A 13,595-nucleotide genomic window follows, 5' to 3' on the forward strand; every position below is an offset into this window, starting at 1 on the left:
TGTTTTTTGGACAGTTTCCAAAAAAGGTTTTTTTAAATATACTGTCAAACACACCAAAATTTTATGGACTGAGGTATGGATGTGAACCATGTCGCCATATTAACCATAATTCATATGATTTTACTGTAGTCTTAATTTATCTCTGGATTTTTACAAGATTTATATTTTTTATAGAAATAAATGATTTAACCCACGACCAACAAGGGCTGTCCCATGGATTGATCAAAGGATCATGCGTAAAAAGATGGTTGTGACACAACGAAAGAAGGTTAGCAAACAAGTAATATTATAGTATATAATAATAGTATATAGTAATAGTATTTCTACTATCCACACAAAATGGCTTCAATTAAATTTTTAAGTTACAAAAACATTACAAAACTATGGAAATGTTTGTCACTTTCAGTGCATTTGGAATTTTTGTCAGTACGATGCACACAGTAATTACAATTCGTTCCAAAAAGTGGAAAAAAATGAAATGCAAGGCTTTTAGAATGTGGGAAGTGGAAAAAAACGGAAACGCATAAATGGACAAAAGTGTGTGGTTCTTAATGGGAACCTGTCAGTAGCATTTCACATAACAGGCTAATGGCATACTGCGGTCTAATTACACACAACACAAACATGTATTTGACTAAGATATTTACTAAGATATTTAGTTTTTTGAAAGATCACATTTAGAAAAGCTATCTACCTCTGTTTAACTTCTGGAGCCTACTTATGTGTGCTTGTTTTTAACATTGACTTTACGACTTAAGTTGCCCATGTGACTCTGGCTCTAGGAGATAGCGATAGCGATAGTGATTCCAAGCGTCTCAAAAATTGACCAGCAGAGATCTTAGTCAAATACATGTTTGTGTTGTGTATAATGGAGCAAGCAGCATCCTTCCTTACATTAGATGTTACAGCCCTCTATTCTAACATACAACATAAAATCGGAATTAAATATGTAGAATCACATCTCAACGCAGACACATCCCTTACAGCTAATTTTAGGTCTTTTCTACTTCAACTGCTCACTTTAGTCTTAGAGAACAACTTTTTCGCATATATAACACCTCTGTTTTTCACCAAAAATGTGGAACAGCTATGGGCACATAATTAGCCCCTGCCTATGCAAATTTATTTGTGGGGGCCTTCGAAACTAAGTATATATTATCGGACCACCCTTTTAAACAGTATATTCATTTTTACCAACGATATATCGATGATTTGATCTTAATCTGGACTGGATCAGCAAATGACGCTACTGCCTTTTCCAAATATCTCTGTGAAAGCGAATGGGGAATCTTTTTCTGCCGAGCATCAAACAGATTCCATCACATTTCTTGACCTGACCCTATACATCAGAAATCACTCTATTTACACGTCAACCTTCTTTAAGAAGGTAGACACTAACAGTTATTTAAACTATGATAAAAAATGGAACAATAATATACCGTACAGCCAATACATGGTCAGAAAAAATTGCACTGACCCTCTTGTATTTAAGCAACAATCCATTATTCTAAAAGGGATATCCCATGTGGATTCTCAAACAGGCTTATTAAAAAATTGCACTGCCTGCCAAACCAAAGATCACTTACAGACGTGCATCTGCTTTAAAAAATATCTTAGCACCCAGCTTAATAAAACAACATAAAACAACAAGTGGGGAACATACGAGTACCAGCATTGATAGTAGTCCTATTGTCAGAAAATGCTCCCATAAACTATGCTTATGTTGTTTAACTATCAAAGATAAAAGCACGCATTTTAAATCGAACGTTACATCTCAAGTGTTTCCAGTTAAAACATCCATGACATGCAAGTCCAGTTATGTCATCTATTTAATCGAGTGTCCTTGTGGTTTGCAATATATAGGGAGGACAACTCAGGAATTGCACGATAGGGTCACCTGCCATAGGATCAATATCAGGAAAGGGTTCCTTAAACATGGGCTCTCTAAACACTTTCTCTTTAAACATCAAAAAGATGAGACTCTGTTTACCATTATGCCAATTGACCATATGGACTCAATGAAGTGTCTGAAACTATTATTTAATCCCCTCGGCACATTAACCTTTCTCTTTTCCTTTCCTGGGTCTGTATACTTACCATCCACGATCCTGCTTTTGCTCTTCCGTAGGGTGTTTACTATGTATAATACCGATGACAGATCCCCCGATCACGTGACCATTTCCCCGATCACATGATCCGATCACGTGATCCGCTCGGTATGACCGCTTTCAGTCCCATGCGTTCCAAACTAACCCGTCTGCATTCCAAATGAATTTGTTTGCGCTCCACCACAGCGATCCAGTGAGTTCTTATTGTATACATTTAAAAAAATTTTGTGCTTCTTAAGAATAGTTGATATTGTTGAATATAGATTTTTTAATGCCCCAACGGGCTTCTTAGACTGTATGATTAATTTTTGTACTGGCTGTGACCTCACTTCCTCTAAGGGGACATATATATATCACTCTATCAGTAATGTGAATTTAGACCCGATGAAGCGTCCAAAGGAGAGGACGCGAAACGCGTTGTCTGTATTTTAAACCAATTTTAATGGATTGAATAAAATAATATCTGTTTTACCAAAACCTTGGATCTGTGTGCGCCCTGGAAATAGTCATTTTTCTCGGACCTGCGAGGAAGGTAGTGTACTCCTGCCTTGCGGACAATTGATGCTCTTGTCGCCCGTGGCATACGTCTCTGGTGTGGACTAGGCAGCACCCAATGTGTTCTACAACACTATTGTGCCTGCATGCACAACTACTAAAGGTGAGCATGATACCTTATCTATAAAGACGCACTTGGGGTATCCCAAAATTTATTGCACCAGGGAGCGCTTGTTTTTCTTTGTTCTAGTATCAGCATGCTATTAACCTGATACATGAAATCCTGCTGACAGGCTTCCATTAAAGGGTAAAAGAAGTCAGCAACGTTACATAACCACTTGTGCTACAACTGATTTGGCATTGACTTAGCTACAATGGTAGCAGTCATAGCAATTGCTATAAGGCCCACAGTATCCGGGGGCCCAGGCATCCAACCTAGTGCACCAAAGAATGGAGGATGTGCACCATTATATACATATTATAGTGCACCTTGAGCAGCATACTATTTATATAACAGTTCACATCTTCTGCAGTACACAGCATGAATCGGCAGCTCAGATAAGAAATATGGGGGGAAAGAGAAGGGATAGCAGAATGACAGGATTAGGGATCTCTCATCTCTAATTCCTGATATCTACTTTCCCCATATGGTCAGGGGCTACTGGGATATATTTGTGTAAGTGTATCAGTGCAGAAATGTGTGTGCATGAGTGTATAAATGTGTGAGTTTGCAAATATGTATATTTTCTGAGTGGGTAGGGACCTCATTAAGAAGTCTACTATGGGGCCCTGCTTCTCCTAGTTATTCCCCTGGCATTGACTAACAGTTACACAGGTCTGTCATGGAGGTATGACTTTCTGGTGATACGTTCTAGTTAAAATAAAATACGGTGGCAGATAACAAGTATCCTGATACCCGGCTCTCACCACAACTTCGGACGGACCACCTTCAATGGAATGCATGGACTGGTCTGGAGCCCAACCAAGTGGACAGAAAACGGAGGAGAGATTCACAAGTCCAGCACAACGTCTTTCCGGTGGTATAAAATGAGATGGCTGGTTCACATTTACAGGTGCCATTACAGACAGAAGACATTGCTAGATAAATGTTTCTGCATAGGGTCAGTCATAAACCCAGGGACTTACCAAAAAAAAATGATTAAACTTTTCAAGGCACTAAGGTAGGGAGAGGAGGCAGTTGTAATTAGAGACAAGGGAAATCTGAACTAATTTCCACATAAAACTAACACACGTAGCAGCCTATTTGCAGTTCCAGCATCATACAGCAATATCTTAAAGGAGCCCTTTTAATAGTATTTGCAGTTCCAGAATCATACAGCAATATCTTCAAGGGACAGTCTTAGTTATATTTGCAGTTGCAGCATCATACATCAATCTCTTAAAGGATAAGTGTTAGTACAAATTGCAAATCAATCAACTTACAGCCATATCTTAAAGGTCCAATGTTAGTACAATTTGCAATGTGAGCATCTTACAGCCATATCTTAAAGGAACAGTGATAGTACTATTTGTATTTCCAGGATCATGCAGCAATATCTTATAGGTCCAGTGTTAGTACTCTTTGCAATTCAAGAATTATACAGAAATTACTTAAACGACCATTGTTAGCAGTATTTGTTAGCAGTTCCTGTATCATACATCTTAACCCCTAGGCGCACCACGATGTTATACTACGTCCCTGCGGCTACATGCTAAGCGCACTGGGACTTAGTATAACGTCCAGCTTCTGGGACCGGCTCAGCTATCACAGCTGACACCGCGCTGTAACACCCGCGATCGGAGCCGACTCTGATTGCGGGTGTTAACCCCTTACATGCCGCGGTCAAGCATGACCGCGGCGTGTAAGGGTGTTCCTGCTGTGGATCGGATCCCCCGTGCCGCTAACCGGGGGATCCGACCCACTTCTGGGCAGCCTCGAAGTCTGCCATGTGCTTCGGGGCTGCCCGATGTCCCTGCCAGTCAGATCCCTTCCGGGTCTGACTGTAAACTGTCTGCGCATGCTCTGCATGCTCAGACAGATTACACTGCTCTACAATGAAAAAGTATTGTAGAGCAGTGTATTGAACTTGAACCAGCGATCAGAGCATCGCTGGTTCAAGTTTAAGTAAGTATAAGTAAAAACATGTAAAAAACATAAAAGTTAACACATTAGAATAAATAAAAAATAAATACCTAAAAATATAAGCCCCTAAAATGACATTTTCCCATAAAAACACTCAATAAAGTATAAAAAACACAAAAACACAAAAAAACGCCACATATTTGGTATTGCCGTGTCTGTAACAATCTGTATAATAAAACAGAATCATTACTGGACCTGCACGGTAAACACGGGGGGAAAAAAACACAAAAAAAATTCCTAAAAAGTGATTAAAAAAATGTTACGCACTCTAAAATAAGACCACTAAAAATAACAACTCTTCTTGCAAAAAATAAGCCCCAACCAGATTTGTCAGCCGAAAAATAAAAAAGTTATGCATATGAAAAGATGGTGATGCTAAAATGAACAAAATTGTCTCCAATTTAGTTTTTATTCAGTAAAATTAAATAAAATACACAAAACCCCCACATATTTGGTATCGCTACGTCCATAACAATTTGCATAATAAAACAGAATCATTATTGGACCTGCAAAATGAACCCCGTAAAAAAAACCCTCACAAACGCTGCGAAAAAAAGATAATTTTCAATTAATACCCTTTAAAAAATGCTCTAAAAAGTTATTTAAAAAAGTTACACACTCTAAAATAAGACCACTAAAAAGAACAAATATTCTTGCAAAAAATGAACCCCTAACCAGATTTGTAAGCCGAAAAATAAAAAAGTTATGCATATGAAAGTCAGTGATGCTAAAATTTAAATTTTTTGCCTAATTACTTTTTATTCAGTAAAATGGGAATTAAAAAAAAAAAAAACTATATAAATCAGGTCTTTTCATAATCGTGGAGACCCATAGAATAAAAATAATATACTATTTTTACAGTATGGTAAACAGCCAAAAAAAAAAATACAAAAAAAGTGCCTAAAAATTGATGATTTTCATTTCCTCCACCAACAAAGAGTTAATAAAACCTCACCAATTAGCTATAGATGCCCCAAAATTATGTACCAGAAAAGTGCATCTCATGTGGCAAAAAAATAAGCCCCTATAGGTCCACAAAAAAAATACGGAAAAAAAATTATAGCCTGTACAATGTGACAATGCAAATCTGATCTGGATGGCGTTTCCTTCCCTCCTATGCCCGGCCGTGCGCCCATACAGCAGGTTACCACTACATATAGGGTATCAGTGTACTCGGGAGAAATTGTGTATCAAACTTTGTGGAGCCTTTTTTCATTTAATCCATTACAAATGTTTAATTTCCCACCCAAAATTAATGTATTGTCAAAAAATATTACAATTTGTAGACCACACCTCCATTTTCTTTTACCCCTATAAAATACCTAAAGGGTTAACAAACATCTTTAAAGTGGTTTTTCATACGTTGAGGTGTGTAGATTCCATAATGGAGTCTAGCTATTATTTAGGCCTCTCAGTGTCAATTACAAGTTGAGCAGGTCCATCTAAATATTAGTTTTGGTGATTTTCCCAAAAATTTGAAAAATGGCACCCAAATTATGAGCCTCATAACATTCTAGTAAAATATCTGGAATATTAAAAAACCATGCCAACATAAAGCAGACATTTGGGAAATGTAAGTTATGAATTTATTTGGGTGCTATGACTATCTGCATCAAAAGTAGGGAATTTAGAACTTTGAAAATAAAGAATTTTTTCAAATTTTTGCCAAATTTAGTTTTTTCTCATAATAAAACACAAAAGATTTCATCCAAATTTTTAAACTAATTTGAAGTACAATGCGTCACGAGAAAACAATCTCAAAATCCCCTGGATATCTCATAGCGTTCCAAAGCTATAACCACTTATAGTAACACAGGGCAGATTTGAAAAATGGGGCCACGTCCTTAAGTCCCGTAGGGGTTAAAGGACTAGTGTTAGTACTATTTGTATTAACAGCATCATACATCAGTATCTGAAAGGAGCAGTCTTAGTACAATTTGCATTCCAGCATCATACAACAGTAACTTAAGGGACCAGTTTAAGCACTGTTTGCAGTTCCAGCATCATACAGCAATATCTAAAAGAGGTAGTGTTAGTACATTCTGCAGTTCCAGCATCATACAGCAATATCTAAAAGAGGTAGTGTTAGTACATTCTGCAGTTCCAGCATCATACAGCAATATCTAAAAGAGGTAGTGTTAGTACATTCTGCAGTTCCAGCATCATACAGCAATATCTAAAAGAGGTAGTGTTAGTACATTCTGCAGTTCCAGCATCATACAGCAATATCTAAAAGAGGTAGTGTTAGTACATTCTGCAGTTCCAGCATCATACGGCAATATCTAAAAGCGGTAGTGTTTAATATTATATTAAAGAAACAGTCTCATTAGTATTTGTAGCTCCTGCATCATGCAGCAATGCATTAAAGGACCAAATTTAGCAGTATTCAAAGTTTTAGCATACACAGCACTATCTTAGCATTATCTTAGTAATAGTAGTAGTCTTCGTACTATGTTCAGTTGCAGCACCATACAGCAATATCTTAAATGCCCAGTGGCCAGCATTTCGAGCATCATCATATAGCAATATGTTTAAGGAGCTGCTTTAGTACTATTTTCAGTTCCAGCATCATACAGTTATATGTTAAAGGAGCAGTGTTAGTAGTTAGTCTGGTTATGCTATAATTTACATGTTGCACTGTTTATTTGCTTGCATTGTTAATAACTGTAAAGCCAAACTGGTTTGGCTCAATCTTCCTGTATTTAGGAAGTTGTGCAGTCCCAGGTGCTCCCTTGTTACAAGTCCTTGCATCAGCCTGCTCCTTGACTACTGGACGCTGTGTATACTTGCAATCTATCTATCTTAAAATCTTAGATAAGATCTGGAAGGCCTGTCCAGTTAAAACACAGCAAATAGAAAAAGAGAACACTTCATGTTAGTTGAAAAATTTTGGTGGTATGTTTTGCATTTATTTATGAGAAAATCAGATATTTGGTGAAAATTTGGAAAAATTCTTGATTTTCGAACTTCAAAATGTTCTACTTTTTCCACACATAGTCATAAACACAAAAATACTTAATAACTAACATTCACCGAATGTCTTCTTTATGTGGACATGGTTTTTTATGCATAGTCTTATTTTTGTAGGATGTTATAGGGCTTTGAACGTCAGGTGCGATTTTTCACATTTTCATAAAAAATGCAAAATCCTGCCATTGAGGGACCTGCTCAGGTTTCAAGTCACTTTGAGAGACCTAAATAAAAGTAAAACCCCATAAATTACCCCATTATAGAAACTACTCCCCTCAACGTACGTAAAACAACTTTTATGAAGTTTGTTAACCCTTTAATTGTTTTACAGGGGTTAAAACTAAATCGGATGCAATTTTGAAAGGGAAATTTTTTGGGCTAAATTAATGTGTTTTTCAAAAAATGTAAAAATTTTCGGTGGATAAAATACCAAAATGCTCCACAAAATTTGATACCCTATCCCTCCCGCATATAACAATACCCCATATGTGGTGGTAACCTACTGTATGGGCACACGCCAGGGCATTGAAGGGAAGCTGCGCCACTCAGAGCAGATTATGCATTGTCACTTTTTATTGGCTATACAATCTTTATTTTCTGGGCAATTTGGACATATAAGGGCTTATTTTCTGCGACATGAGATGCACTTTACAAATACTTCATTTTAGTGGGTCATTAGCTAATTGATGAGGTTTTATTAACTCTTGAATGTATGGGTGCAAGAAAATTGTCAATTTTGGTTTCCTTTCTTTTTGTATTTTTTGGGGGTCGTACACCGTACATTAAAAATACTATATTATCTTTATTCTACAGATCACTACGATTACAGTGATACCTCATCGATTACAGTGATCGCATGGACGCGACTGCCGGTTAGCGAAGTGACCGGGAGCCGCCAGTGAAGAAACAAGAGAGGAGCGTCCACCGAGGTTCGGAAGCCGCCGCCAGGACTGGGAGCCACCGCCGAGGACCGGGAGCCGTGCCGAGCATCAAAGGTGAGTATCGTCGGAGGGTGAGTATTAAGTTTGTTTTTTTTATTCACTTGGCATACTGGGGGCAGGCTGTATACTACTATTGGGGCAGGCTGTATACTACTATTGGGGCAGGCTGTATACTACTATGGGGGCAGGCTGTATACTACTATGGGGGCAGGCTGTATACTACTATGGGGGCAGGCTGTATACTACTATGGGGGCAGGCTGTATACTACTATGGGGGCAGGCTGCATACTACTATGGGGGCAGGCTGTATACTACTATGGGGGCAGGCTGTATACTACTATGGGGGCAGGCTGTATACTACTATTGGGGCAGGCTGTATACTACTATTGGGGCAGGCTGTATACTACTATTGGGGCAGGCTGTATACTACTATTGGGGCAGGCTGTATACTACTATTGGGACAGGCTGTATACTACTATTGGGGCAGGCTGTATACTACCATGGGGGCAGGCTGTATACTACCATGGGGGCAGGCTGTATACTACCATGGGGGCAGGCTGTATACTACTTGGGGGCAGGCTGTATACTACTTGGGGGCAGGCTGTATACTACAGGGGGGCAGGCTGGCTGTATACTACTATTGGGGCAGGCTGGCTGTATACTACTATTGGGGCAGGCTGTATACTACTATTGGGGCAGGCTGTATACTACTATTGGGGCAGGCTGTATACTACTATGGGGGCAGGCTGTATACTACTATGGGGGCAGGCTGTATACTACTATGGGGGCAGGCTGTATACTACTATGGGGGCAGGCTGTATACTACTATGGGGGCAGGCTGCATACTACTATGGGGGCAGGCTGTATACTACTATGGGGGCAGGCTGTATACTACTATGGGGGCAGGCTGTATACTACTATTGGGGCAGGCTGTATACTACTATTGGGGCAGGCTGTATACTACTATTGGGACAGGCTGTATACTACTATTGGGGCAGGCTGTATACTACCATGGGGGCAGGCTGTATACTACCATGGGGGCAGGCTGTATACTACCATGGGGGCAGGCTGTATACTACTTGGGGGCAGGCTGTATACTACAGGGGGGCAGGGTTGCTGTATACTACAGGGGGGCAGGGTGGCTGTATACTACAGGGGGGCAGGCTGGCTGTATACTACAGGGGGGCAGGCTGGCTGTATACTACAGGGGGCAGGCTGGCTGTATACTACACCCTCGGCTTATACTCGAGTCAATAGGTTTTTCCAGTTTTTGGTGGTAAAATTAGGGGTCTCGGCTTATACTCGGGTCGGCTTATACTCGAGTATATACGGTATATAGTTTTTCATTTATTTTTTACAAATTTACTGGATAAAAACTAATATAGAGGAAATCTCATTTGTTCTTGCATCGCCATCTTTTCAGAGACGTAACTATAATAGTTTTTGGTTGACAGAGCTGGTTTAGGGCTTATTTTTTACGTGTTGAGTTGTTCTTTTCAGTGGTACCATTTTTGCGCACATGACTTTTTTTGATCACTTTTTAGAACATTTTTGTGCAGAGATTTTATGAAAAATTTACATTTTTGGCGTGGTTTCGGGTTTTGTTTTTACAGCGTTCACCAAGCGGGTCCAATAATGTTTCTGAGTTAATTTACGGATTGTTACAGACGCGTTGATACCAAATATGTGGGGGTTTTTAGCGATTTTGTGTTTTTCTCACTTTATTGCATGTGTAAAGGGAATATTTGTGTTTAGGGGACTTTAACTTTATTTAATTAATTCTTTTTATTCAAACATGTTTTTATTCAATGTTTTTAACTTTTTTAATTTACTTTTACAGGTAAGCTTGAAGAAGCGATCCACTGATCGCTTGTTCAAGCTATTCTTCACATTACACAGTGTAATACAGTGTGTTACAGCCGGGTCCTGTCAGAAGGCACAGACCCGGCTACAGGAAGGAGATCGCGCAGCCCCGGGCACCGGCAGTTCCGGGGCTGCGATCGGAACGGCGGAACCCCCCCGGTAAGCGCCATGGGGGGGTCCGATTCACTTTAAATTCCCCCTAACACGCCGCGACCGATCGCGGGTGTTAGAAACAGGTGTTGGCTATAATATATAGCTGACGCCCAGAAGCATGACGTAATAGTACTGCATTTTGCGGGAACGCACCTCTCGCGATGCAGTACTATTACGTCAAATGTCGGGAAGGGGTTAAAGAGAAACTTAGCGATATGGAAAATCGCTCTAGAGGAGCTAATATTAACAATCTAGCTTACCCTGAAGTAGAGGAGTCTTGGGGCATTGCAGGGAAAAGACAGGATTGGCTTTTTTAAGCGGAACGTGCACATAGGATTAAAAAAAAACAAACCTTTATGTGGCTCTGCCCCAGGGCTATTTTAGCCATATTGCTTTTCTTACAGGATAGGTAGTCTATTCTATGTGTTTGTAGAACCAGATCTCCTCATGATGGATGGGGCTTGTGCCTCTATATTCCCAGACTTCTCAAAGGAAACGCAGAAAGTTAGAGCCAGTTTCAATGGGATAAAAACAATGTTTATTTGAGGCTAATATTTTCTACTCAATGATATTTCCAGCTAGGCTCAGGACAAACCTGAAGAGGTCTTGGCTTGGCTAGAGGACCAAGGAGTTTGAAGAAATGTTATTGAGATACTTAAGGGTTATATTTTCTGTACATGATGTGGGAGCTGTATAAAGTTGTTTTAAGTGCAGATGAGGGGATGCTGGAGAGGATACGGGTTAAGAGTTAGAGAGACCTATGTATGTATAGTAGAAGTAGGTCGAAGGTTTTTTTTCCCCCTTTTTTCTGAATTATTTTTATTCTAAGTAGGATATTTGTTTGGAACTTTCTGGGTGAGTGGATCAAGAGATGTTCTATATTTGATCTGATAAATAGGCACCTGCCAGCTATAGTCAGCCTCTTGATAGATTGGAGAACAGTACCACTCTTTTGGTAATATTTATTCCAGAGAAGTGTCAGTCCTGGTCTACACGGCGGTTAATTATTCTCCTACCAGCCATATATTGGACCAAGAAGGAAGATATGTGTTTCTCCATGGTAAATTAGAATGGTATGGGTAAATTGTAGTATTGGTTTTTGTGTACATTCTCGTCAGCTTTTTCATTATTCATTTTAAATAATCAGAAGGAATAACATAGGAACGGTTGCTCCTCAGTTGCTCCTGAGTTGTACTCATTCATGGAGTGATGACAGGTCCTCTTTAAGCTACCTGTGGCATGCCTTGCATGAATAATGTGTATATTGTTTCCTTTGTTGTTCAAAGCAGACACTACAAGATATGCTCCATATGATTTCCTACAGTGCAGAAATGTGTTGACAAGCATTGTAACTAGACATTGTCATTTCCTCTTGTGACTAAAGAGATTTTCTCCCCATATTTCCTATTATTTTTCAGTAACTCCTTTTTATAGCATTGTCCACAATATTGGTTTCAGCAGATTGGTCCAGGCTCTGGGGGTGGGTGGAGGGCTCAGATCATTCTGTATTGATGATGTATCCCGAGAAAAGTTTATCAGGACGAAAAATCTATGCGGTTCAGAAAATCTATTTGGTTTCTCATTGAGTAAATGATAAATGCTGTATGCACTAATGAATTATATTACATATTGTGCTCCCATAAATTAAATTTGTATAATATAATAATATATTTTCTATTACTCCTTGTAAGACAATGCTCCCCAAATGAAATATTATACATATAATGTCCTTCCAAATAATTATATTACATATAATGCCAATTCATTACTTTATATGTAATGCCAGAAATTAATTATTTTACAGATACTTCCGACCATGTCCTCTGCCCCACCTTTAGCTAGACCACTGATTATGTTAAACATGCCTAACTAGCCAACTTCAGTGAGGAGTAACATCTAACTACAAATGTGAAATAAATGAGGCTGCCTAGGTACAAACCATGGTTAAGACCGCTTTCAACCGTATATGACAGCTGTATGCTAGCCATACGTAAGCCTTCCATAGCAATGCATGGTGCACGCCAAAATGCTGCATGCTCTATTTTCAGTCGTTAGTATGGCTGTGCGGCACTGCTTCCTATGGAGAGGGGAGGGTTGAGACTGGGCTGTATAAATATTTTAGCCCCTACAGATTCATAATGCCCTTCCTACATACAGTACTAGAATCAAGCTTCCTAGGGAATGGCGGAAAGCCCCTTGTGTCTGCTTTCAAACCTCAGTTTCTGGACCTTTGGAGGGTCTTCCAAGGTCATGAAATGGCTCTTTGGTACACTGTATTGGGAGAAAAAACAGATGTACGAGGATTTCATAGGTTTCTTCTGAGTATAAAATTTGGTGGTGGTTTAGGTGGCCATGGCCCCCTAAAGGGCTTGGGTCCCGGTCTACCGCCCAGAGATGGTGCTGTGATAGGCTGCCTGTACATCTGCTCCAGACCGTTTCTCCCCTTCCCCCCTGAATTCCTGCTGTTTCCCTGGTTTTGTTGGGTCTTTTCGGACCACTCACCCAGTACCAGCGGCAGGACCAAGGGGACGTAGCAGAGATCCAGTAGCGGCACCTTGGATATCGGGAGTTGCATTGGAGACGGAGCCCAGCATGTCCAGCACCCCTGCCTGTGGTGGCGTTCTCAATCAGCCTCTCAAACTGAAGATCCCAGGCAGTGGCAGTCACACTCAGACCAGTGTCCCAGTATCGTGGGCAACATTGTAGAGGGGTAGCAACATTGCGAGCAGCGGCAAAAGTGTTGCAACATCGTGACCGCCAATGGTTCTGTTGCAACGGTGTCCTGTATCCCAGTCGGAGGTATGGGCTACAGAGCGCAATAGCACACAATGGAACACATTTACTTACCCGGCCCTGTCGCGATCCTTGATCCGGATGGTCTGATGAAGATGAAGTCCGGCGCGATTCACCAAGATCATGCGC

This window comes from Engystomops pustulosus, chromosome 7 (assembly GCF_040894005.1).
Source record: "Engystomops pustulosus chromosome 7, aEngPut4.maternal, whole genome shotgun sequence".
NCBI lineage: Eukaryota > Metazoa > Chordata > Amphibia > Anura > Leptodactylidae > Engystomops > Engystomops pustulosus.